Source organism: Rutidosis leptorrhynchoides, chromosome 1 (genome assembly GCF_046630445.1).
Source record: "Rutidosis leptorrhynchoides isolate AG116_Rl617_1_P2 chromosome 1, CSIRO_AGI_Rlap_v1, whole genome shotgun sequence".
Lineage (NCBI taxonomy): Eukaryota > Viridiplantae > Streptophyta > Magnoliopsida > Asterales > Asteraceae > Rutidosis > Rutidosis leptorrhynchoides.
In genome coordinates this window covers 616276635-616304615 of record NC_092333.1, presented here as the reverse complement: position 1 = coordinate 616304615, position 27981 = coordinate 616276635, and positions in this window count along the sequence as shown.

The window sequence follows — 27981 nt, the reverse complement described above, 5'->3', positions numbered from 1 at the left end:
GCTTTTTCTTCATATTAGTGTTTTATAGTTTTAATTCGGGTAGTACCAACCCGTTAAGTTCATACTTAGCAGCTAATATACAATTCAACTACTACAATTTCATATGAAAAAACTGATTATAATAAAATTTCGCGTTCAAATTTTATACAATATTTTACAAACTTACAATACCGCTATTATACATATAGGATGAAACATAGCACATAGTAACTTTGCTACTCGGCAGTTATAAAGGCAATTCAAGTTAATACGCAAGTTGTTCAGCAAAAGAAATAAAGACACGTAATTCATAAGTCCAGAAACAAGTCATGCATTCTGGTTTTACTAAGACGAATTCCCATCCTTGGTCTTGTGGAAAGTAACCGTTATGACCATTGGCTAGGCAGCATGTTGTAATGTAGTCAAAAGGACGAGGGTTTCGTAATGTCCAACAGCCCCGTAATAATCTAAAAACCTTGTTTCTCACCCCAACTACTGAATCCGTCACTTGTGGGAAGGTTTTATTTAAAAGTTGTAATCCGATGTTCTTTTTCTCACTTTGGTAAGAAGCGAACATCACTAACCCGTAAGTATAACATGTTTCTTTATGTTGCATGTTAGAAGCTCTTTCTAACTCACGAAATCCTATGTTGGGATATGTTGAGTCAAAATAGGTTCTTAACCCGTAGCGTAAAATTGCATTTGGGTTCCCTGCATTTAACGCTTTAAAGAAAACACGGCGTAACTTACGGTCTCCCCAATGTGATATACCCCACCTATCAAAGGAAAACCTTTTATAAACTAAGGCATTTCTGGAAAGTCTTTCAAATGTTTGACAAGTTAATTTCTCCATAACTAAATGTGCTGATGAATTCTGACCGACTCTAGACAAGATTTCCTCAATCATATCATCTGATAGGTCTTCTAAAATATTCGGTTGTCTGCCCTTAACGTCCATTTTGTTTTTATACTGTAAAATAGACAAGGATTAGATTCGTAAAAGATAATTAACAAACAATACAAGCAATTTTTTACATAGAACATAAAAGTACAAGCACACTACAATACATATAATACACAACATGATTACAACCCTCTAATCTGAATCACTGGTTTCTTCTTCTTCGGACTTGGTTCATTTTCCTAATTTTCTAGGGATATATGGTGTTCCTCTAAAACGAGCCATCGTTTTCCATAATGGTTTAGAAAAACCTGGTGGTTTAGAGGTTCCCGGGTTATTGTTACAATTTAGAAAATACGGATGTTGCCGATACATATAAATTTCATCGGGGTTGGAATCAGGTTTCTCTATTTTTATACCTTTTCCCTTATTATTTTTTTTGCTTTATTAAATTGGGTCGAGATAATTTCTATAACATCATCGGAATCCTCATCGGGATCCGATTCATCGAAAAATTGGTAATCTTCCCAATATTTTGCTTCCTCAGCGGAAACACCATTGACCATTTTTAATTTTAGACCATTGGTTGAGGATCTTCTTTTATTTAATCGTTTTACTGTAGGTAATAATATTTCATTCTCCGAAACCTCTTCTTCTTCCAGTTCCTCCTCTTCCGGTTCCTGCTCTTCCAATTCTTCCTCTTCCGGTTCTTCCTCGAAAATTTGTGAATCTTCCCAAAATATATTCGACTCTTCATTATTATTAGGTGAGTCGATGGGATTTGTACTAGAGGTAGACATCTATCATACAATATCAAACACGTTAAGAGATTAATATATCACATAATATTTACATGTTAATAATATATAGTTTTCAACAAAAAGTGTTAAGCAATCGTTTTTAAAGAAAACACGGTCGAAGTCCAGACTCACTAATGCATCCTAACAAACTCGGTAAGACACACTAATGTAATTTTCTGGTTCTCTAAGACTAACGCTCGGATACCAACTGAAATGTCCCGTTCATATCGATTATAAACGTTCCATATTAATTGATTTCATTGCGAGGTTTTTACCTCTATATGAGACGTTTTTCAAAGACTGCATTCGATTTTTAAAACAAACCATAACCTTTAAAATATTACAACGATTATCAAATAATGATAATCTAAAATATAGCATTTTCACACGACCATTACATAATGATTTACAATAATATTACACAATAATATATATGTCTTCGAATGCAGTTTTTAAACAATATTATACAAGCATGCTGACTCCAACTCTTGTACATAAATTAGCATGCAACAGCGGAAGCTCTTAATAATCACCTGAGAATAAACATGCTTTAAACGTCAACAAAAAAATGTTGGTGAGTTAAAGGTTTAACCTATATATCAAATTGTAATAATAGACCACAAGATTTCATCTTTCAATAACATGCAATCTGCATAAAATCATTCATATGGTTGAACACCTGATAATCGACATTAATAAATGCATCTAGAATATCCCCATATATAAATATCGAAGTACTAAAGCAGTTCAAATTCTCTGACTGTGGCGTGTCAAAGCCCATAGATCTATCTTTAGGATTCGCGTCAATTGGTGGAAATTATAATAAACACCAATTCTTAGGCTACCAAGTTCAACAAGGGCGATATCCGGTATAACGATTCAACATAGAATGTAGTTTCAATACTTGTGTCTATTTTGTAAATCATTTTCAAAACTGCATGTATTCTCATCCCAAAAATATTAGATAGTAAAAATGGGACTATAACTTTCACAGATTTTTACTTCATCGGGAAGTAAGACTTGGCCACTGGTCGATTCACGAACCTATAACAGATATGTACATATATATCAAAGTATGTTCAAAATATATTTACAACATTTTTGATACATTTTAATGTTTTAAGTTTATTAAGTCAACTGTCCTCGTTAGTAACCTACAACTAGTTGTCCACAGTTAGATGTACATAAATAAATCGATATATATTATCTTGAATCAATCCACGACCCAGTGTATACACGTCCCAGGCTAGATCACAACTCAAAGTATATATATTTTTAGAATCAACCTCAACCCTGTATAGCTAACTCAAACATTACTGCATATAGAGTGTCTATGGCTGTTCCAAATAATATATATACATGGGTCGATATGATATGTCAAAACATTTGCATACGTGTCTATGGTATCCCAAGATTACATAATATATTAGAATACATGTATAATACAATATAAGTTAGCTAGGATATGATTTGAATAGATTTGTTACAAATTTCACGTAGCTACAACAAGCAAAATTATCCAATCTTATGCTACCCATAACTTCTTCGTTTTAAATCCGTTTTGAGTGATTCAAGTTGCTATGGTTTCATATTGAACTTAAGTTTATGAATCTAAATAGAAAAAGTATAAGTTTATAGTCTGAAATACAGGTTATAAGTCATTTTTGTAAAGGTAGTCATTTCAGTCGAAAGAACGACGTCTAGATGACCATTTTGGAAAACATACTTTCACTTTGAGTTTAACCATGATTTTTGGATATAGTTTCATGTTCATAAAAAAAATTATTTTCCCATAATAACAACTTTTAAATCAAAGTTTATCATAGTTTTTAATTAACTAACCCAAAACAGCCCGCGGTGTTACTACGACGGCGTATATCCGGTTTTACGGTGTTTTTCGTGTTTTCAGGTTTTAAATCATTAAGTTTGCATATCATATAGATATAGAACATGTGTTTAGTTGATTTTAAAAGTCAAGTTAGAAGGATTAACTTTTGTTTGCGAACAAGTTTAGAATTAACTAAACTATGTTCTAGTGATTACAAATTTAAACCTTCGAATAAGGTAGTTTTATATATATGAAGCGAATGATGTTATTAACATAATTACTACCTCAGGTTTTGTGGATAAACCTACTGGAAATGATAAAAATAGATCTAGCTTCAAAGGATCCTTGGATGGCTTGAAAGTTCTTGAAGTAGAATCATGACACGAAAACAAGTTCAAGTAAGATTTCCACTCAAAATAAGATTGTTAAAGTTATAGAAATTGAATCAAAGTTTGAATATAAGTATTACCTTGTATTAGAAAGATATCTTACTGTAAATAAGAAAGATTTTTTGAGGTTGGATGATCACTCAAAGTGGATTTGCAAGATTGGAAGTAAGCTAGCAAACTTGGAAGTGTTGTTGGTGTGTTCTTGAGTAGTTGTTTTATAACTTGGTTTATGTATGGATTTATGAACTAGATTGAGCTAGATTTTGACGAAGATGATGAAGAACACTTATAACAATGGAAGAACACTTGAGAGAGAGTAGTTTGATGCATGTAAGTTGCAAAATGAAAGTGTATATGTGTGTGTTCATTCACGTGAAAATGGAGTCACCATATAGGCTCCATAAGTTTGTAATTTTGTGTAATCATTCATGCTAGTTGCCAAATGATGGTTCCCACATGGTTAGGTGACTCACATGGGCTGCTAAGAGCTGATCATTGGAGTGTATATACCAATAGTAAATACATTTAGAAGCTGGGTATTGTACGAGTACGAATACGGATGCATACGAGTAGAATTATTGATGAAAATGAACGAGGATGTAATTGTACTTTGATAAGTGTCTCGAAGTCTTTCAAAAGTGTATGAATACATATTAAAACACTACATGTATATACATTTTAACTGAGTCGTTAAGTCATCGTTAGTCGTTACATGTAATTGTTGATTTGAAACCTTTAAGTTAACGATCTTGTTAAATGTTGTTAACCCAATGTTTATTATATCTAATGAGATGTTAAATTATTATATTATCATGATATTATGATATATTAATATATCTTAATATGATATATATACATTAAAATGTTGTTACAACGATAATCGTTACATATATGTCTCGTTTCGAAGCCCTTAAGTTAGTAGTCTTGTTTTTACATATGTAGTTCATTGTTAATACACTTAATGATATGTTTACTTATCATTTATCATGATTAAACATAGTGTATCAATATCTTAATATGATTCATATGTATTTAGTAAGACGTTGTTATAATGATAATCGTTATATATATCGTTTTCGAGTTTCTTAATTCAATAGTCTCATTTTTGTGTATATAACTCATTGTTAAAATACCTAATGAGATATATACTTATCATAATATCATGTTAACTATATATATATATATATCCATATATATGTCATCATATAGTTTTTACAGGTATTAACGTTCGTGAATCACCGGTCAACTTGGGTGGTCAATTGTCTATATGAAACCTATTTCAATTAATCAAGTCTTAACAAGTTTGATTGCTTAACATGTTGGAAACACTTAATCATGTAAATAACAATTTTATTTAATATATATAAATATGGAAAAGTTCGGGTCACTACAATTAGCGTAGAAAATTTATTAAATTTTACCAAAGTTTCCAAACATATTGTTGTTTGTTTGAATGATAAATGGTGCACTTCATTTGTTCATTCCTGCAGTTGTTATTTCACATATATTTTGCATCTTATCATCAAAATTAGTTGCTTTTGCTGAACTTAATGCCAGTCTTTGAAAGTGCGCTGTTTTACCCTGTTTTGTACATAAGATAAACTACAAACATATATATATTTTTGAAGTTGGGTATATCACCCCACGTTCAAAAATTTATAAAATCTAATATTTAAAACGTTAGAAAACTATAAAAACTATTACAATACTAAAATAAATAGTAAAAGTAGTAATATTATAAATAATAAAATAAATAAGACTAAGAAAATTAGGGTTGATTCTGATTGTACCAGAAGGGGTTCCAAGGTTCGTAGTATATGTTTTGATACGCTTGGAATGGGTCATATGTAGGAAAAGGTGGTTGTGTATCGTCGGTCCATGGAGGAAAATAGGCCGGTTCAGTAGGAATGTAGTTTCTACCTTGAGATGCTAAATAGGCTTTGATATATTCTTGATGATATTGCCAAGCCTGAAACTCACGTTGCATAGCCTGATTGTATGCACTTTGGGCCATTATTCTTTGTATATCTGTCATCTGGTTTCCTCCACTTGCATTACCTTGCTCTTGATCTCGTTCTACCTGTGGATGCGTTCCATCATATGGTACTGCAACGTTATATCGTTTCTTTAAAACCTTTGCACCATGATACACGCGTAAATCAATTCTATCATGGGGTTCTGGTACTGCAACTAATAATCCCCCCTGACTTCTATCCACATTGAGATACTCAGCAATTAAAGTAATGAAAATTCCACCTCCTATTATACTATTATTTCTCATACCCCTTACCATTACCGATAAGTAATAACCCACACAATAAGGTATGTTCACAACGCTCTGTGGGTCTCGAATACACATGAGGTAAAATAGATCATTTTCATTTACCTTTTCTTTATTCCTACCTCGTTGTGTAATCGAGTTTGCTAAAAACCTATAGATCACTCTTAGCTCAGCTTTATTAATATCAGTATAAGAGTAAGATCCCCCACGAAATCGGTTATGGCTAGTCATTCTACTCCATATTCCATTCATATCAAATTTTTCATCAACCCTTCTACCATTAATTATCAACCTTTGACAATCATTAGATACTAATTCCTCAGACGTATATATACACAAGGCCCGAGCCATATCTAATAGAGACATATGGCGCATCACACCTCCTAACAAAAATCTAATAAAACTCTGATCAGTTAAGCTAGCTACCTGATCATTTATTTCAACAGTACATAACAATTTCACACACCATTCCCCATATACAGGCCTACGTATAGTGAATAAACGTTCCCAATCATTAAAAGTAGAATTACCATACCTTTGGTAAAGTAATTCCCTGATTCGTTCGGCTAATCCCACTGTTTCTAACGGTTCCCAATCTATCACCCTGGGTACTTCAACATCCTTTGACTGAAGAATGTGTAAGTTCCTCTGATATTTTGGATAATCTATCCAATGTCTGTCAAATCTTAAATTAGGGTGTAAATCTGCCACTTGTATATTTGAATATGAAATGAATTGATGCGGTAGATTTTGTCTGTATTGGTCGTTAATCTCCTGTTCGTCTGCATACTCAGGAGGAGCATTGTGAGCCTGGAAAGCGGATAAAGATTCACCCCTTTCAGTCTGCAAAATACATTAAATACAATTTTTGTGCATCCAAATATGCATTAGTGTTAGCAAAATCATAAATCAAAATAATCATAATGACATGTTTAAACAATATTAAACTTATACACAATTTCATAAAATTAACAATTCTACACTTTTACAAATAAATATATATGAAAATGTATACAATGTTCATAAGCATTCTACTCAAATAACATGTCAAAATAACCATTCCTAGCAATTAAACAAGTTTCAAATGGCCTTCATATCAACTAAATGAAGTTCATGCATTTTTGACTTAAAAAGTCCACTTTAATGCTCAAAAATCATGTTTAGGATCAAAGTTTTGATCATTTAGCAACATAAACATATTACACTACTTAATTAAGCATGAACTAACAACAAAATTCGGCCATAACCCGTTTATATCAAAAAGCTCCAAATTTTGCTCAAGAACACAAACCCTAGATTACTCAAAATTTTGAAGTTTAAGGCTTCTAATCATGTTAAATAGCATCAATCTAGGTTATACAATCATAATATACAAACAATTTAAGCACAATTAGGCTAGAATTCATCAAAATCAAATTAGGTTAAAATATGCTCAAGAACACTATAAATACGAATTAAAGAGTGTTTGGTGTAGAATTTTACCGTTCTCCTTAAAACACTTCTAGGTAGGATTCTTCTCATCATGATTTTAGTGAAGATTTGGTGAAAAATGGGTAAAAATCGCTAGTTTGTGTGTGTTTTGGGTGTTTTTTCGCAGAAAAATATGAGATGGATGGATTTAGGACTGGTCTGTCGACCAGTTAATCTGGTCTGGAATTTTGATGCTCCGCGACTGCGGTGGTTATCTACTCACAAGCTCCGCGACTGCGGTACCCTTTTTTTATATATAAAACCTTTAACTATTAAAATAATTAATTAATTAATTTAAAATTTTATTTCTTTTTAGTATTGAGGTCGTTTCGGTACGTTTACCTAGTTCGTCCCTCGACATAATTTAAAATTTGTCATTTTAAAGCGATTGTTTTAAAAGCAAAGATTTTTGGGTTTTTTTAATATTTTTGGTATACTTTAGATCAATAAAATTAAAAATAATGATAATAAAATTTCTCGTCCCGCCCTCGGGTAAAGCAATTTCGGTTCAACGACCTAGTCTTCAACTCACGATGAATTTTAGAAATCAATTTTTAACTTAATGAAATAAAGTAAATTTTGTTTTTTTAAAATTCACACCAAACTTAAATTTAAAATGCATAAAATTTCATATAAATATTATTAATAATTATATACAGTAATTTTACAAACTTTCATTTAAAATATTATAATTATATATTGGTTTTAAAATTTTACAATAATAATTTAATATTTATATATTAATTTAAAAACAAGGTAAAAAAAATTAAAAATTTTTTTGGTCTTTTATCCCACTTTAATCGATCAAATATTAACAAAAATATACGTCTCTCTTTTGGGTAAAGTAATTTCCGCTATATTACCTAGTTTTACTCGTGACGAATTTCTGAAATATTTTGATTTGATTAATTAAAGATATTTATACCCTATGAATAAACGGTAAATTTCGCAGTGATGCATTAAATTTTTGTCTGATATCAATAATTTCGGTTTATTATACCTAATTTTATTGAATATCAATTTAATACTTTATAGCAAACGATTCAGCATTTATTATCAGAAGGTTAAAAGCAATAAATAAAAATAAAAACTGTACATACTTACATGTGAGATAGAATTCTCAGAGACCTGCTTTAGTCGACTCATAGGAGAGTCGTTCGATTTGATTTTCCATAGCTACATAGGCGTAACCTCGATTTTTCAATAACTTTTCTTCTAAACATATGAACGGTCCTTCTCTGCATAGAGTAACGAATTCAGAATTGGAATGTGTTTGATTGTTCGAACATTTCCCTTCGTGTGACCATTTTCCGCATTTATGACATCTTTCAAGGTGTTGTGCTCTTCTTTTTGCTGCGGATTTTGATTTTCCTTTACCAAATGTATCTTATTATGATTCTTCCTGAGTTCTTTCCTTACTTCGTCCATTTTGCCTCTTATGAATGATACCAGTTCACTCGGGAAGATGTTATTATTACGTTTAGTAATCATAGCATGTAGTAGTAGACCATGGTTCAAATCAAAGGAATTATTCATCTCGTAAAACCTAAAAACACAAAAATTCAGAATGGAGGGAGAAGACTAGTTCTTTAGGGTCTGCTAGGGAAAGACCATTCGGATTCCATTCTCGAGAACTACACGAAACAGAAAATCTAACTCTAGACAGCATTATATTATCCATTAAAACATTTGAATCTCCCCACACTTAGTTAGATGTGGTATCGAAATTGTGATTAACTTCATTGTCGACTTCCATCAGACCATGAATATAGTGTTTAACTCTGTGACCATTAACTTTGAATTCAATCCCGTTTGAATTTATTAACTCTATTATTCCGTATGGAAAAACTCTTTTGACTATGAATGGTCCAGACCATCTTGATTTCAGCTTTCCAGGAAATAGCTTGAATCTTGAATTGAAAAGAAGGACTCTGTCTCCTTCCTTAAATTCTTTTGAACTTCTGATTCTTTTATCATGCCATTTCTTCGTTCTTTCCTTATAGATTAACGAATTTTCATATGCATCATGTCTTAATTCTTCTAATTCATTTAGTTGACTTAATCGTAGACGTCCAGCTTCATGCAAATCAAGATTACATGTCTTCAAAGCCCAAAATGCTTTGTGCTCAATTTCTACTGGAAGGTGACATTTTTTTCCGTAAACGAGTTTAAAAGGTGTGGTTCCAATTGGAATTTTGTAGGCTGTTCTAAAAGCCCAGAGTGCACCCTCCAATTTCATGGACCATTCCTTCGAATTTGATCCTACAGTTTTCTCTAGAATACATTTTAAAGCTCGGTTGGTGTTTTCAACTTGTCCATTTGTTTGTGGATGATAAGCGGTTGAGATTTTATGAGTTACTCCATATCTTTTAAGAACTTTCTCAAGTTGATTATTACAAAAATGAGTACCCCTATCACTTATTATAGCTTTCGGTGTTCCGAACCTAGCTAAAAGACATTTTAAGAAGTTGACTACAACTCGTGCATCGTTAGTTGGGAGAGCTTGTGCTTCCACCCATTTAGATACATAATTAATGGCAACGAGAATGTAGAGATTATTATGAGATTTTGGAAACGGACCCATAAAGTCAATACCCCAAACGTCAAATACGTCACATACTTGAATGACATTTTGTGGCATTTCATCACGTTGACTTATTTTTCCGGCCCTTTGACAAGCATCACAGGATTTACAAAGAAGGTGTGCGTCTTTGAAAATTGTAGGCCAATAGAATCCAGCGTCGTAGACTTTTCTTGCTGTGAGTTGAGGCCCATAATGCCCTCCTGTTGGTCCTGTGTGACAATGGTTTAAGATTTGACTAGCTTCATCCCCGAATACGCATCGGCGTATTATTCCATCGGGATAACTTTTAAACAAATGTGGATCTTCCCAGAAATAGTGTTTTATATTACTAAAGAATTTCTTTCGTTTTTGGTACGACAACCCTTTTTCAAGGAATCCACATACTAAGTAGTTTTCATAGTCTGCAAACCATGGAATTTCATTATAATTGATTTTCAAAAGATATTCATCAGAAAAGTTGTCTTGTATGGTCGATTCATTTAGAACTTCTAATTCAGGATTTTCAAGGAGAGAAAGATGATCATCGGCTAGATTTTCTGCTCCCCTTTTACCTCGGATTTCAATATCAAATTCTTGTAAGAGTAAGATCCAACGGATTAATCGTGGTTTGACATCTTTTTTTGAAAATAGGTATCTAAGAGCATAATGATCAGTATAGACCACCGTTTTAGCTAGAACGAAATATGAACGAAATTTGTCAAAAGCAAAGACAATAGCAAGGAGTTCTTTTTTAGTAGTTGTGTAATTCGTTTATGCTCCTTGTAACGTCTTACTAGCGTAATAGATAGGTCGAAATCATTTTTCAATCCTTTGACCTAAAACGGCTCCCATTGCAAAATCACTTGCATCGCACATGAGTTCAAATGGTAGATTCCAATTTGGGGTTATCATGATCGGTGCATTAGTGAGTTTTTCTTTAAGAATATTAAAAGATTTGATGCATTCATCTGAAAAGATAAATGGAGCATCTTTTTCTAGGAGTTTATTCATAGGAGTGGCAATTTTAGAAAAATCTTTTATGAAACGTCGGTAAAAAACCGGCATGCCCTAGAAAACTCCTAACTCCTCTAACATTGGTGGGATGTGGAAGTTTAGCAATTACATATACTTTAGCTCTATCCACTTCAATTCCTTCCTTGGAAATTTTATGACCAAGAACGATGCCTTCTTTAACCATGAAATGACATTTCTCCCAATTAAGTACTAGATTTGATTTCTCGCATCTAATAAGCATTCGTTCAAGACTAACTAGACATGTTTCAAAAGTATCACCGAAGACTGAAAAGTCATCCATGAAAACTTCCATGCATTCTTCTATCATGTCTTGAAAAATGGCCATCATGCACCTTTGAAAGGTTGCAGGGGCGTTGCAAAGTCCAAATGGCATGCGTTTGTAAGCAAAAGTACCATAAGGGCACGTGAAGGTGGTTTTCTCTTGGTCATCGGGTGCTATTAGAATTTGAAAGTATCCAGAGAAACCGTCAAGAAAACAATAGTAACTATTTCTAGCTAACCTTTCCAACATTTGATCAATGAAAGATAAGGGAAAGTGATCATTTCTGGTGGTGTCATTTAATTTTCTATAATCAATACAAACAATAGTAACTATCCCGTTACAGTCATGGTGGGAATAAGCTCATCTTTTTCATTTGTGATGACAGTGATGCCACCCTTCTTAGGTACGCATTGAACTGGGCTTACCCATGGACTATCAGAGATTGGATAGATTAAACCTGCATCGAGCAGTTTAATTATTTCTTTTTTAACAACTTCTTACATATTTGGATTTAGTCTTCGTTGGCGTTACACATATGTTTTATGACCTTCTTTCATAAGGATCTTATGTGTGCGATACGAAGGACTTATGCCTTTAATGTCATGAATCTTCCATGCAATAGCTGGTTTATGAGCTTTTAGCACAGAAATGAGTTGAGATTTTTCATTTTCCGTAAGAGAAGACGATATTATTACAGGTAATTCATATTCACCATGTAAATAAGCGTATTCCAAATGAGTTGGAAGTGGCTTTAACTCTAATGTCGGTGGTTCTTCTATCGATGATTTGCATCGATATCTGTCTTCCTCTTTTAGTACTTGAAGTTCTTCTGTTGTTGGTTCATATTCATTGACCATAAGTGTGGCTAACATTTCAGCTTCATCAATTGGTTCAGTTCCTTCTCCTAAGGAACATTCTCCTATTCCTTGTAATTCTGGAAATTCTTGTAACAATTCTGCTTGTGAATCTAGAGTTTGAATATAATAACATGTATTATCTGCAGATTGCGGTTGTTGCATGGCTCTATCAACAGAAAAGGTAACACTCTCATCCTCTAAACTTAGGGTCAGTTTCTTACCAAACACGTCTATTATTGCTTTAGCCGTGTTTAAGAATGGTCTTCCTAATATGAGAGGAACTCGAGAATCTTCTTCCATGTCCAGAATAACAAAGTCTACTGAAAATACTAAAGTACCAACTTTAACCAGCATGTTTTCCATTATCCCTCTAGGATATTTTACTGATCGATCTTGTTGGTTTCAATTCTCCAAGGTCTAGTTTAGCGTATAGTGAATACGATATTAGATTTATACTAACACCTAAGTCTGCCAATGCTTCTATTGAATTAAGACTACCCAGAAAACATGGAATTGTGAAACTTCCTGGATCAGATAATTTTTCTAGTAGTTTATTCAACAGTACTGCAAAACAATTAGCATTCATAGTAACAGCCGAGAGTTCTTCCATTTTTTTTCTATTTGTGATTAAATCTTTCAAGAATTTAGCATATCTTGGCATTCCTGAAATCACATCAATGAAAGGAAGATTTACATTTATCTGTTTAAACATATCCAAGAATTTGGATTGCTCGGCTTCAAGTCTTTCTTTTCTCATTTTACTCGAGTAAGGAAGCGGTGGTTGGTATGGTTTAACATAAGGTTTAGCCTTAACTGTGGTGCCTGTGTAGTAGGAATAGAATCATCAGAAATTACAGGCATTTCAGGTGATTTAAGTATAATACCACTTCTTGTGGTAATGGCTTTAGCTGTTTCATTTCGGGGGTTAGCATTTGTATCGCTAGGTAGACTCCCTGGTTTTCTTTCACCTATCAACCTTACTAGGTTGCTCACTTCTTGTTCCAGATTTTGAATAGAAGCTTGTTGATTTCTAAATGCTTGAGCATTTTGTTCATTAGTTTGTTTCTGAGATGTGAAAAATTGAGTTTGAGATTCAACCAGCTTCGACATCATATCTTCTAAATTTGGCTTTTTATCATTGGTTTGTGGTGGTTTATTTGGAAAAATAGGTCTTTGCTGATTGTAAGTATTGTTAGATACTTGTTGATTGCTAGGACCTTGTTGGTTGTTGTATGGAACATTTCGGTTATAATTCTGATTTTGATTGTAGTTTGGTCTTGGCGGTTGATAATTATTTTGATAATTATTTCCAGGCCTTTAGTTCATGTATGAAACATTCTCTCTTTGTTCCATTGTTTGTTCAATACTGAGACAATTTTTTTGTCAAATGTGGTCCTCCACACTACTCACAACTAATTCATATTGCGTGTATATCTTTAGTCATCTTTTCCATTCGTCTCTCGAAAGCATCTAACTTTGCGGAAATGGAATCAAAGTCATGGCTAGAATCGGCTCTAGCCGCTTTAGATGAACGAAAAATATCTTTTTCTTGATGACACTCATGTGAGTGGGATGCTGTATTATCAATAATTTTGTGAGCTTCAGTTGCGGTTTTCTTCATAATGGATCCACCAGCTGCTGTGTCGATGTCCTTTCGTGTAGCGACGTCGCATATTTGGTAGAATATTTGCACTATTTGATAAGTATCTAAACCGTGTTGAGTACATCCTCTCAACAATTTTCCGAATCTTGTCCACGCCTCATATAATGTTTCATTTGGCTTTTCTGTGAACGTAACAATTTCTCCTTGAAGTCTCACGGCTTTAGATGCTGGAAAGAATCTTTTAAGAAATTTCTCAACTAAGACATCCCATGTGTCAATCGCTCCTTCAGGTAACGATTCTAACCAATCTTTGGCTTCTCCCTTTAAAGTTCAGGGAAATAACATGAGATAGATCTGTTAATCCTCAACTTCTCTGATTTTAAATAGAGTACAGATCCTGTTAAAGGTACGAAGATGTTGTTTGGATCTTCCTTCGGCGCACCACTAAATTGGCATTGATTAGTTACCATGTGTAGGATTTGTCCTTTGATTTCATAATCTGGCGCATTAATATCTGGTTGAGTAATGGCATGACCTTGGCCCGTGCGTGTGACTCTCATTCGATCTTCCATACTTAGAGGTTCCTGATTTTTCATGATTGAATTTGTTGAATCTGAATCATTAGAGGATTCTGATTTAATGGTTTCTTTCTCGACAATCTCTGGTTGTATAATTTGTGGTTCAGGAGGAATGATTAGTGGTTCAGGATCTCTGAATTGTCCTTGAATATCCTCCGGGTTCTCAATTGTGAGGTCGGATTCAAAAAATGGATTATCGGAAATTTGAATTGGAGTACTCGGTTGACTAGATGATGATTCTAAAGAAAAATCAACGGCGACGATATTGGCTAGATGTCTTGATCGAGTTAAAGGTGGTGAACGTATGAAAGGTGGTGAACGTTTTGCTCGGTGCATTCACTGAATATCCTGTTAGTTATAAAGATAAAAATTATTAAAGTTATCAAATTAATAGACTTTTCTGATTTTGCCCACGTTCCGAATAGCCAATATATGCAGCAGGTAGCCAGGACCCTTTAAATCGGAAGCCCATAAATCGCCACTAACAAATCCAACTATTACTACGAACCAGAAAATTTTGGATGTCTATCAATTTAACCGCTTAAAATAATTTTTCGTCGAAATTTAAAGAAAATATAGAAAATTCTAGGTCCTAAAAACAAGAGCGTAGAAATGGAAAAGAAAAAGCGCGTCGAAAAACAAACGTCAGAAAAACAAAAAGTCGAAAAATAATAATAAGAACGTAAAGCGTCGAAACTTAAAAGTCTAAAAACTAAATATTAAAACTTGCGTCTAAAGGTATTAAAGCTTAAAAGGAATTCTATATCCAAAACGGCAATATCTTAATTAGGCACTACAATCTATAAACTGCGTCGCAAAATTCTAAAGCACCTAAATCTTAATCTAAAGAAAAAGCACTTAAGAGATTTTACGGCAAAACTTAAAGATCTAAAAATAACTATGGCAAAAACTAAGTTTAGAACTAATTACGAATGATAAAAATACAAATTACAAATTAAACGAATAAAGATACAAAAGTTAAAAATAAAACTAAAGTTATAAAAATACAATTTTTATAAAAAATATTATTTTTATAAAAATATTATTCTATATATTTAATAATAATTATTATACTTAATAATACTAATTAAAACTAAAATTAAAACTAAGATAAACTAATTAATATTTAATTAAACCCTAATTATAATTAATAATAATTAAATTGTAACCCTAATCCAGCATTAAATGGCGTACCATGTTTGGTGTGTAAGGCGGCTCCGCGACTGCGGTACCACGTGCCAGAAGAGCTCCGCGACTGCGGAGTACTGTAGGCTCAGATTCTGATGTAGGCTAAAACTGGTTCGGCAGTTTCAAAATATATATATATATATATATATATATATATATATATATATATATATATATATATATATATATATATATATATATATTTGAATTTAATTTATAGAAAATATTATATAATTTAACTAAAACTTAAAAAAAATTACTTATTAGTTTTTATAACTAAAAAATATAAACTTTTTAATTTAAACACTTAAAAATATAGATATATATTTCTTTCTTTTTTTATGTTTTTGATATTTAAAACTTATATAAATTTTTTTTATAGCATTTCGCTTTTCTTCCCCGGCAGCGGCGCCAAAAATACTTGATGTGTGCAGAGGTGTATACGAAATACTATTATTTTTATTAGGAAATACTATTAAATACGATACAATTTACACAAGTTATTTATTTATTTAATGGATATACCTAAACCTTGCTACAACACTTATAGGCAGTGTACCTAATCGTAGAGTAGTGTAGTTTTTAGTAAGTCCGGTTCGTTTCACAGGGATACAACTAAGTTTAACGCTATAATTTTAAAAAATATATTTGTATATATACATACATACATATATATATATATATATATATATATACATATATACATACATATATATATATACATACATATATATATATATATATATACATATATATATATATAAGTATTATTATTATTATAAAAAAAGGGTTTTACCGTTTAATGACCGGTTTGTCGCTTTTAATTCGTAATGCAAAATATTAAATATAACTTAATTTAAAGCGTAAAGTAAATGACGATAAAAGTACGATAATTAAAAATGCGATAATTTAAAATACGATAAATAAAATGACGATAAATAAAATGACAGTAAATAAAAGTGCGATGAGATATAAAATAGGAGAATTATGCTTATTTAAACTTCCGTAATCATGATGTTTGATGTGTTGATTTTAATTTATTACCATGGGTTAATTGTCCTTTGTCCTGGATTATTCGATATGTCCATCTGGTTTTGTCCATAATAGTCCATCGGTCATAATTATAAAGTACGAAAGTCTTCGTCAAATTACCCTTATACCCGAAGTCAAATATTCCAACTAATTGGGGACTTAAACTGTAACAAGGTCTTAATACTTTGTTTAATGAATACACCAGGTTATCGACTGCGTGTAATCCAAGGTCTTAATACTTTGTTAACAATTACACCAATTACCCTTGAATGTAATCCACCCTTGTTTTAATGAGTTCATTGACTATTAATCCATTCCCATGTCCGGTCAAATGAATAATTATTAGTATTTATAAATATCCCGCCCACCGTACCCAGTCAAGCGTATGTGGTTATATATAAACACGTCAAATTATAAATCTCTATATTAAATCAACGAGATATCATTTAATTAATATAAAGCCCATTAATAGCCCATAGTCCAATTTCCACAAGTGTCGGACTTTTGTCCAAACCCCAATTATGGTCCAAAGCCCAATAACCCCGTCTTTAATATTTAGTCCAACATCATGATTACTTCGGCTTAAGTAAGCATAATAATAATTTAGCTACGAGACATTAATTTAAAAAGGTTGAACATAACTTACAATGAGTATTAATCGTGTAGTGTTACACGGATAGAATTTCGACTTACAAAACCTTAAAACATTCGCTACAATAACCTTATTATTATTATTAACTTAAATTAAAATTATATATATATATATATATATATATATATATATATATATATATATATATATATTTCGTAGAAAGAAAGAAGAAAAAGGGTAAGGAGTTCGGCCGAATGCTCGGCCTTTTATAGGCCCATTTGATCCTGTGCTGCTTCACGATTGCGGTATTTTTGTGCCTCACAGCTCCGCAGTCGCGGAGGTTTGGTTTCCAGCTTACCAAATGCATCCAAAACGTGGGCGACTTTGTATAATATATAATATATATATATTATAATATATAATATATATAATTAATTATATATTATATTATATTCTTGTGCATACTTGACTTGTACTTTTAGCTTCGTTGAGTCGCACGTTGATAGTTGGTTCATGTCTTGGTTCCGAATTTTCGAACGCCTTTTCGTATAATTTAATATCTTGTACTTTGCGTTTTGCGGCTTGTACTCTTGTCATTTTTAGACGTTTCTCATCAATAATTTGAACCACTTGGATTGTAACTTGTACTTTTTAGCTTTTTGGTCGTTTGCGTCTTCAAATCGTCGAATCTGTCTTTTGTCTTCACCTTTTATTATTTAAACGAATATTACTTGGAAATAGAACAATTGTAACTAAAAGCTTGTCTTTCTTGAAGGATAATGCTATGAAATATATGTTCGTTTTTAGCATTATCAATCTCTTGGGTTGGTTTTCTAAGGAATTATCAACATGTATGTTTTAAATCTAAAAGTCTTGACGTTTCACGGGTTTTGGTCGGGAAAAAAACATTGAAAAAATTAGGGGAAAATAAAAAAAAAAAAAAGAGAAAAGTTAGAGTAAAAAAGAAAAAAAAAATAGAAAATCAATTGAAAATTCGACCAAAACCTAATTGTTCCACATGTTCATTTTCTTGGACATGAAATCCTATGAGTTCGGGGAACTCAATAGTAGGTCACCTGTACCAAAACGGGTGTAAACCGTGAGAGAGCGGTGATTGCATAGCGTGATTGTGACCGAATCACGTGCCAGATCAAAAACTTTTGGTTACTTGGTATAGCAGACTTCCGAAACTACACCATTTTATTATTACATCATCTAATGATGTGATACTGTGGGAAGAGGAGCCTTGAGCTTCACCAGTGTTGTCCTTTTTAGGAACAATAGCTACGTGTTTGTGTTTGCTTAGACAACACAACTCATAGCCAAAAGCTATGGCACCCAAAGGTTTTTGGGATTTATCGGAAGTAAAGTCTTTCGAAAGATGTTTCAAACCGAGTGTCAATTACAATAGATTGGCACTCCTGAGTGAGTCAGATCCACTCATTAAGGAAGTAAAATCTTCCGACCGTTTCACTTGGTACGTATACCTCTTAAGCTGTACCATTTCATTACCCATCATATCACGATGAGGTACTGCTAGAGGTGAAAGTCTTTAACTTTCAAAACATGTTCATTATTTTAAATGTGAAATCATACATGAACATAAAAATTCATACGTAGGTCACCTGCACCAAGGCGGGTGTCAACCGTATGAATGGTGATTGGAACGTGTGGTCAAAACCGGGCACTACAAGAAAAATGGGCTTATAGGACCAATATTTATTTGGTCAAAAACGAAAAGGTCCTAAAAAACTACATATTAGGACCATTATTTCAGGGTCCTAACGGGGTCATGGAAAGGGTCCAACAGACTACCTTTTAGGACCTTTTAGTAACTATGTCCTATATATTGATTGACGGAATTTACTTAGGGTCCTAAAAGGTATAACTAATAGGACACATTTTCAAAGGTCCTATCATAACTTGTGACCTTTTTAAAAAGGGTCCTATAATGAGATTAAATAGGACATTTATTAATGGTGTCCTATATGTTGATTGACGGAATTTATTTAGCGTCCTAAAAGGTATAACTAATAGGACACTTTTTCAAAGGTCCTATCATAACTTGTGACATTTTTAAAAAGGGTCCTATAATGGGATTAAATAGGACATTTTATTAATGGTGTCCTATATGTTGATTGACAGAATTTACTTAGGGTCCCAAAAGATATAACTGATAATGCTAAAAACGAACATATATTTCATAGCATTATTCCTCAAGAAAGACAAGCTTTTAGTTGCAATTGTTCTATTTACAAGTGATATTCGTTTAAATAATAAAAGGTGAAGACAAAAGACAGATTCGACGAATTGAAGACGCAAACGACCAAAAAGCTCAAAAGAACAAAAGACAATCAAGAGGTTCCAATTATTGATAAGAAACGTCTCGAAATTACAAGAGTACAAGATTCAAAACGCAAAATACAAAATATAAAATTGTACGCAAGGACGTTCGAAAATCCGGAACCGGGACCAGAGTCAACTCTCAACGCTAGACGCAACGGACTAAAAATTACAAGTCTACTATGCACAAGAATATAATATAATATATAAATAATTATATTAATTATTTATATTTTATATTTATATATAAAATCCGTCGGCAAGAAAGACTCCACAAGATGTGAGCTGTAATTTCAATCTCCGCGACTCGCGGAGTTTGAAGGCAAAATTCACCGCGAGTCGCGGAGCCCCAAAAATCGAAATTCCCTATAAAGCCAACCGAATTCTGATCACAATTCATATCTTTTTCTTCTCTTATCATACGTAAAATTTATATATATATATATAATTTATATTTTAATTTTAATTATAATTCTAATAATAAGGGTATGTTAGCGAATGTTGTAAGGGTGTAAGTCGAAATTCTGTCCGTGTAACGCTACGCTATTTTTAATCATTGTAAGTTATGTTCAACCTTTTTACATTAATGTCTCGTAGCTAATTTATTATTATGCTTATTTAAAACGAAGTAATCATGATGTTGGGCTAATTACTAAAATTGGGTAATTGGGCTTTGTACCATAATTGGGGTTTGGACAAAAGAACGACACTTGTGGAAATTAGACTATGGGCTATTAATGGGCTTTATATTTATTTAACTAAATGAAAGTTTGTTAATGTTAATATAAAGATTTACAATTAGGCGTCCCTATAAATTACCATATACACTCGATCGGACACGATGGGCGAGGTATTTATATGTACGAATAATCGTTCATTTAACCGGACACGGGAATGGATTAATAGCCACTAGAATAATTAAAACAGGGGTGAAATTACATTCAAGGGTAATTGGTGTAATTGTTAACAAAGTAGTAAAACCTTGGTTTACACGCAGTCGATAACCTGGTGTATTCATTAAACAAAGTATTAAAACCTTGTTACAATTCGAATCCCCAATTAGTTGGAATATTTAACTTCGGGTATAAGAATAATTTGATGAGGACACTCGCACTTTATATTTATGACTGATGGACTGTTATGGACAAAAACCAGACGGACAGATTAAATAATCCAGGACAAAGGACAATTAACCCATGGGCATAAAACTAAAATCAACACGTCAAACATCATGATTACGGAAGTTTAAATAAGCATAATTCTTTTATTTCATATTTAATTTCCTTTATTTTATATTTAATTGCACTTCTAATTATCGCACTTTTATTTATTTTTATTTAATCGCACTTTTAATTATCGTACTTTTTAATTATCGCAAGTTTATTTTATCGCACTTTTATTATTCGCAATTTCATTATCGTTATTTACTTTACGCTTTAAATTAAGTCTTTTATTTATTAGGTTTTAACTGCGACTAAAGTTTTAAAATCGACAAACCGATCATTAAACGGTAAAAACCCCCCTTTATAATAATTATATTACTTATATATATGTTTGTATTTTTATAAAAGTAAACTAATATAGCGTTGAGCTTTGTTTAAAAAAAAAGATTCCCTGTGGAACGAACCGGACTTACTAAAAACTACACTACTGTACGATTAGGTACACTGCCTATAAGTGTTGTAGCAAGGTTTAAGTATATCCATTCTATAAATAAATAAATATCTTGTGTAAAATTGTATCGTATTTAATAGTTTTTCCTAGTAAAATATAAACTATTTCGTATACACCTCGCATAACATCAAGTATTTTTGGCGCCGCTGCCGGGGAAATCTCTTAAAAGCCGGAAGCGCAACGCTAATAATAATATAAAAAAAAAAGATTTTTTGTTAACTTTTATTAAAATTCGTTTTTGTAAAAATACGTTTTATAAAAAGAAAAACAAAAATATAAGTATTTTTAAAGATTTTGTTAAATATTTAAGTTTTATAAGTTTCTTTATTTTAATTTATAAAAATATAAGTTTTATTAAAACATTATTTATATATAGAAAAAAAACAGAAAACAGAAAATAAAAATAAAAAAAAATAAAGAAAAAAACGCGTTGAAATTATAAGCTGTCATCTGAATTTCTGAACCCCGCGACTCGCGGGGTTTTCTTTATTAAATACCGCAAGTCGCGGAGCTTCTCTGACACGCGAACAGAAACCCTAATCCTGCATTAATTACGGGTTTTAATTAATTATTATTATTATTTAACCTTAATTATTATTATTATTATTATTAGTTTTATTTTAAGATTTACTTTTTATTTAATTTGTTTTATTTAGTATTAATTAGTTTTATTAAATTGTAAAATTAGTAGTTTTATAAAATAAATAATATAAAAATAATATTTTTATAAAAATTGTACTTTTTACAACTTTTTATATATTTTTATATTTTGTCCCTTTTTAATCGTTGTAGCGTAATATTTGTATTTTTTTTGCTCATATTTAATTTTAAACTTAGTTTTTTCTATAGTTATTTTTACTCCTAGATTTTTAGGCTTTGCCGTAGAATTCTTTAAGTGCTTTTTCTTTAGACTAAGATTTAGGTGCTTTAGAATTTTGTGACACCTTTTTAAGTTTTAGTTTCTTTTTAAGTTATTTCCATTTGGTATTTAGTTTTTCTTGTAAGCTTTAATATTTTTAGACACCTTTTTCTATGTATCAATTATCATTCCAATTAGTAATTTCAATTTGCGATTATAATTTTAAGTTAGTTGTAGTAATAAGGTTAGGTTAGTTAAGTATTTTTAAGTTTTTATAAGTTTCTTTTATTTTTCCGTCACCTTTTATTTTTCAACCATTTTTCTTTTTCAACCTTTTTCCGACGAACTCTTTTTCTTTCTTATTTCTCGCTATTCTAGTTTTAGGACATAGATTTTTATTCTACTTCTTATCTAAATTTCTTAAAATTACGAAAATTTATTTTAAGTGGTTAAATCAATAGACATCAAAATTTTCTGGTTCGTAGTAATAGTTGGATTTGTACGTGGACCGGGTTATTGGAGCCAAACAGTCCTCAATTATATTGAGACCAAACGAATCCTGCCCCTCTGCTGCATCTTTTGGCTATTGGAAACGTGGGCAAAATCAGAAAAGTCTATTGATTGGATAACTTATTATAATTTTTCTTTCCTTTTTAAAACTAATAGGATATTCAGTGAATGAACCGAGCAAGACGTTCACCACCTTTTGTACGTTCACCACCTGTAACTAGATCAAGACATTTAGCAAATATAACCGCCGTTGATTTTTCTTTAGAATCGTCATCCAGTCGACCAAGAACCTCAGTTCAAATTTCCAATAATCCATTTTTTGAACCCGACCTCACAATTGAGAATCCAGAGAATATTCAGGAACGGTTCGTAGATCCTGAACCATTAAACTTTCCTCCGGAACCACCAATCATTCAAACAGAGATTGTTGAGGAACGAACCATTAAATCAGAATCATCTAGTGATACCGATTCAACAAATTCAATTATGGAGAATCTGGAACCTTTAAGTATGGAAGACCGAATGAGAGCTAAACGCATTGGCCAAGGTCACGCAATTACTCATCCAGACATTAATGCGCCAGATTATGAAATCAAAGGACAAATTCTACACATGGTGACTAATCAATGCCAATTTAGTGGTGCGCCGAAGGAAGATCCAAATGAACATCTACGTACCTTTAATAGGATCTGCACACTATTTAAAATACGAGAAGTAGAGGATGAACAGATATATCTCATGTTATTTCCCTGGACTTTAAAGGGAGAAGCCAAAGATTGGTTGGAATCGTTACCTGAAGGGGCGATTGATACATGGGACGTTTTAGTTGACAAATTTCTTAAACAATTCTTTCCTGCATCTAAAGCCGTAAGACTTCAAGCAGAAATTGTTACGTTCACACAGAAGCCAAATGAAACTCTATATGAGGCGTGGACAAGATATGGAAAGTTATTAAGAGGATGTCCGCAACATGGTTTAGACACCTGTCAAATAGTACAAATATTCTACCAAGGATGCGACATCACTACAAGAAAAGACATAGATATAGCAGCTGGTGGTTCTATTATGAAGAAAACCGAAACTGATGCTTACAAAATTATTGATAACACTGCTTCCCACTCACATGAGTGGCACCAAGAAAAAGATATCATTAGATCATCTAAAGCAGCTAGAGCCGATTCTAGCCATGACTTAGATTCCATTTCCGCAAAGATAGATGCTGTGGAGAGACGAATGGAAAAGATGACTAAAGATATTCACTCAATACGAATTAGTTGTGAGCAGTGTGGAGGACCACATTTGACAAAAGATTGTCTCAGTATTGAATTAACAATGGAACAAAGAGAGAATATTTCATACATAAACCAAAGGCCTGGAAATAATTATCAGAATAATTATCAACCGCCAAGACCGATTTACAATCAAAACCAGAATTATAACCGAAATATTCCATACAACAACCAACAAGGTCCTAGCAATCAACAAGTATCCAATAATACTTACAATCAGCAAAGACCGAATTTTCAAAACAAACCACCACAACAAACCGATGATAAAAAGCCGAATTTAGAAGATATGATGACAAAGCTAGTTGAAACTCAAACACAGTTTTTCACATCTCAAAAACAAACTAATGAACAAAATGCTCAAGCATTTAGAAATCAACAAGCTTCTATTCAAAATCTGAAACAAGAAGTGAGTAACCTAGCAAGGTTAATAGGTGAAAGAAAACCGGGAAGTCTACCTAGTGATACAAATGCTAACCCCCGGAATGAAACAGCTAAAGCTATTACCACAAGAAGTGGTACAACACTTAAACCACCTGAAATACCTGTAACTTCTGATGAAACTATTCCTACTCCACAAGAACCACAACCTGATCAAGATAAGGAAAAAGAACCGGTAGTTGAAAAGGTTAATGAAAATAACACAGTTAAGGATAAACCTTATGTTAAACCATACCAACCACCACTTCCTTACCCGAGTAAAATGAAGAAAGAGAAACTTGAAGCCGAGCAATCCAAATTTTTGGATATGTTTAAACAGATAAATGTAAATCTTCCTTTCATTGATGTGATTTCAGGAATGCCAAGATATGCTAAATTCTTGAAAGATCTAATCTCAAATAGAAAGAAAATGGAAGAACTCTCGGCTGTTACTATGAATGCTAATTGTTCAGCAGTGCTGTTGAATAAGATACCAGAAAAACTATCTGATCCAGGAAGTTTCACAATTCCATGTTTTCTGGGTAGTCTTAGTTCAATAGAAGCATTAGCAGATTTAGGTGCTAGTATAAATCTAATGCCGTATTCGCTATACACTAAACTAGACCTTGGAGAATTAAAACCAACCAGAATAAGCATACAACTAGCCGATAGATCAATAAAATATCCTAGAGGGATAATGGAAAACATGCTAGTTAAAGTTGGTACTTTAGTATTCCCAGTAGATTTTGTTGTTCTGGACATAGAAGAAGATTCTCAAGTTCCTCTCATATTAGGAAGACCATTCTTAAACACGGCTAAAGCAATGATAGACGTGTTGGTAAGAAATTGACCCTAAGTATAGAGGATGAGAGTGTTACCTTTTCAGTTGATAGAGCAATGCAACAACCACAATCTGCAGATGATACATGTTATTATATTCAAACTATAGATGCACATGCAGAATTATTAGAAGAATTTCCAGAATTACAAGGAACAGGAGAATGTTCTTTAGGAGAAGGTAATGAACCAATTGATGAAACTGAAATGTTAGCTACACTTATAGCTAATGGATATGAACCAACAACAGAAGAAATTCAAATGCTAAAAGAAGAAGACAGATATCGATATAAATCATCGATAGAAGAACCTCCGAAATTAGAGTTAAAGCCACTTCCAAACCATTTGGAATACGCTTATTTACATGGTGAATCTGAATTACCTGTAATAATATCGTCTTCTCTTACTGAAAATGAGAAATCACAACTCATTTCTGTGTTGAAAGCTCATAAACCAGCCATTGCATGGAAGATTCATGATATTAAAGGAATAAGTCCTTCGTATTGCACACATAAAATCCTTATGGAAGAAGGTCATAAAACGTATGTGCAACGCCAACGAAGACTAAATCCTAATATTCAAGATGTAGTTAAGAAAGAGATTATTAAACTGCTAGATGCAGGTTTGATATATCCAATTTCTGATAGTCCATGGGTAAGCCCAGTTCAATGCGTACCTAAGAAGGGTGGCATGACTGTCATTACAAATGAGAAAAATGAGCTTATTCCTACTAGGACTGTAACAGGATGGCGTGTATGTATTGATTATAGAAAATTAAATGACGCCACCAGAAAAGATCACTTTCCCTTACCTTTCATAGATCAAATGTTGGAAAGATTAGCCGGAAATAGTTACTATTGTTTTCTAGATGGATTTTCCGGATATTTTCAAATTCCAATAGCACCTGAGGACCAAGAGAAAACCACATTCACGTGCCCTTATGGTACTTTTGCTTACAAACGCATGCCATTTGGACTTTGTAACGCCCCTGCAACCTTTCAAAGGTGTATGATGGCGATTTTTCACGACATGATAGAAGAATGCATGGAAGTATTCATGGATGACTTTTCAGTCTTCGGTGATACATTTAAATCATGTCTAGTTAATCTGGAACGAATGCTAATTAGATGCGAAAAATCAAATCTAGTACTTAATTGGGAGAAATGCCATTTCATGGTTAAAGAAGGCATCGTTCTTGGACATAAAATTTCAAAAGAAGGAATTGAAGTGGATAGAGCTAAAGTAGATGTAATTGCTAAACTTCCACATCCCACCAATGTTAGAGGAGTTAGGAGTTTTCTAGGGCATGCCGGTTTTTACCGACGTTTTATAAAAGATTTTTCTAAAATTGCCACTCCTATGAATATACTCCTAGAAAAGGATGCGCCATTCATCTTTTCAGATGAGTGTATCAAATCTTTTAATATTCTTAAAGAAAAACTCACTAATGCGCCGATCATGATAACACCAAATTGGAATCTACCATTTGAACTAATGTGCGATGCAAGTGATTTTGCAATGGGAGCCGTTTTAGGACAAAGGATTGAAAAACGATTTCAACCTATATATTATGCTAGTAAGACGTTACAAGGAGCACAAACGAACTATACAACTACTGAAAAAAAACTCCTTGCTATTGTCTTTGCTTTTGACAAATTTCGATCATATCTCGTTCTAGCAAAAACGGTGGTCTATACCGACCATTCTGCTCTTAGATACCTATTTTCAAAACAAGATGCTAAACCAAGATTAATCCGTTGGATCTTACTCTTACAAGAGTTTGATATTGAAATCCGAGATAAAAGAGGAGCAGAAAATCTCGCCGCTGATCATCTTTCTCGTCTTGAAAATCCCGAATTAGAAGTTCTAAATGAATCAGCCATACAAGACAACTTTCCTGATGAATATCTATTGAAGATAGATTATAAAGAAATCCCATGGTTTGCAGACTATGCAAACTACTTAGTTTGTGGATTCCTTGAAAAAGGATTATCGTACCAAAGACGAAAGAAATTCTTCAGTGATATAAAACACTATTTCTGGGAAGATCCACATTTGTTTAAAAGTTGTACCGATGGAATAATACGCCGATGTGTATTTGGAGATGAAGCCAATCAAATATTAAACCATTGTCACACAGGACCAACAGGAGGGCATTATGGGCCTCAACTAACAGCAAGAAAAGTTTATGAAGCTGGATTCTATTGGCCTACAATTTACAAAGACGCACACCTTCTTTGCAAATCCTGTGATGCATGTCAAAGGGCCGGAAAAATAAGTCAACGTGATGAAATGCCACAAAATGTCATTCAAGTATGTGAAGTATTTGACATTTGGGGTATTGACTTTATGGGTCCATTTCCAAAATCTCATAATAATCTATATATACTCGTAGCCATTGATTATGTATCTAAATGGGCGGAAGCACAAGCTCTCCCAACTAACGATGCACGAGTTGTAGTCAACTTTTTAAAACGTCTTTTTGCAAGGTTTGGAACACCGAAAGCTTTAATAAGTGATCGGGGAACTCATTTTTGTAATAATCAACTTGAGAAAGTTCTTAAAAGATATGGAGTAACTCATAAAATCTCCACCGCATATCATCCACAAACAAGTGGACAAGTTGAAAATACCAACCGAGCTTTAAAACGTATTCTAGAGAAAACCGTAGGATCAAATTCGAAGGAATGGTCC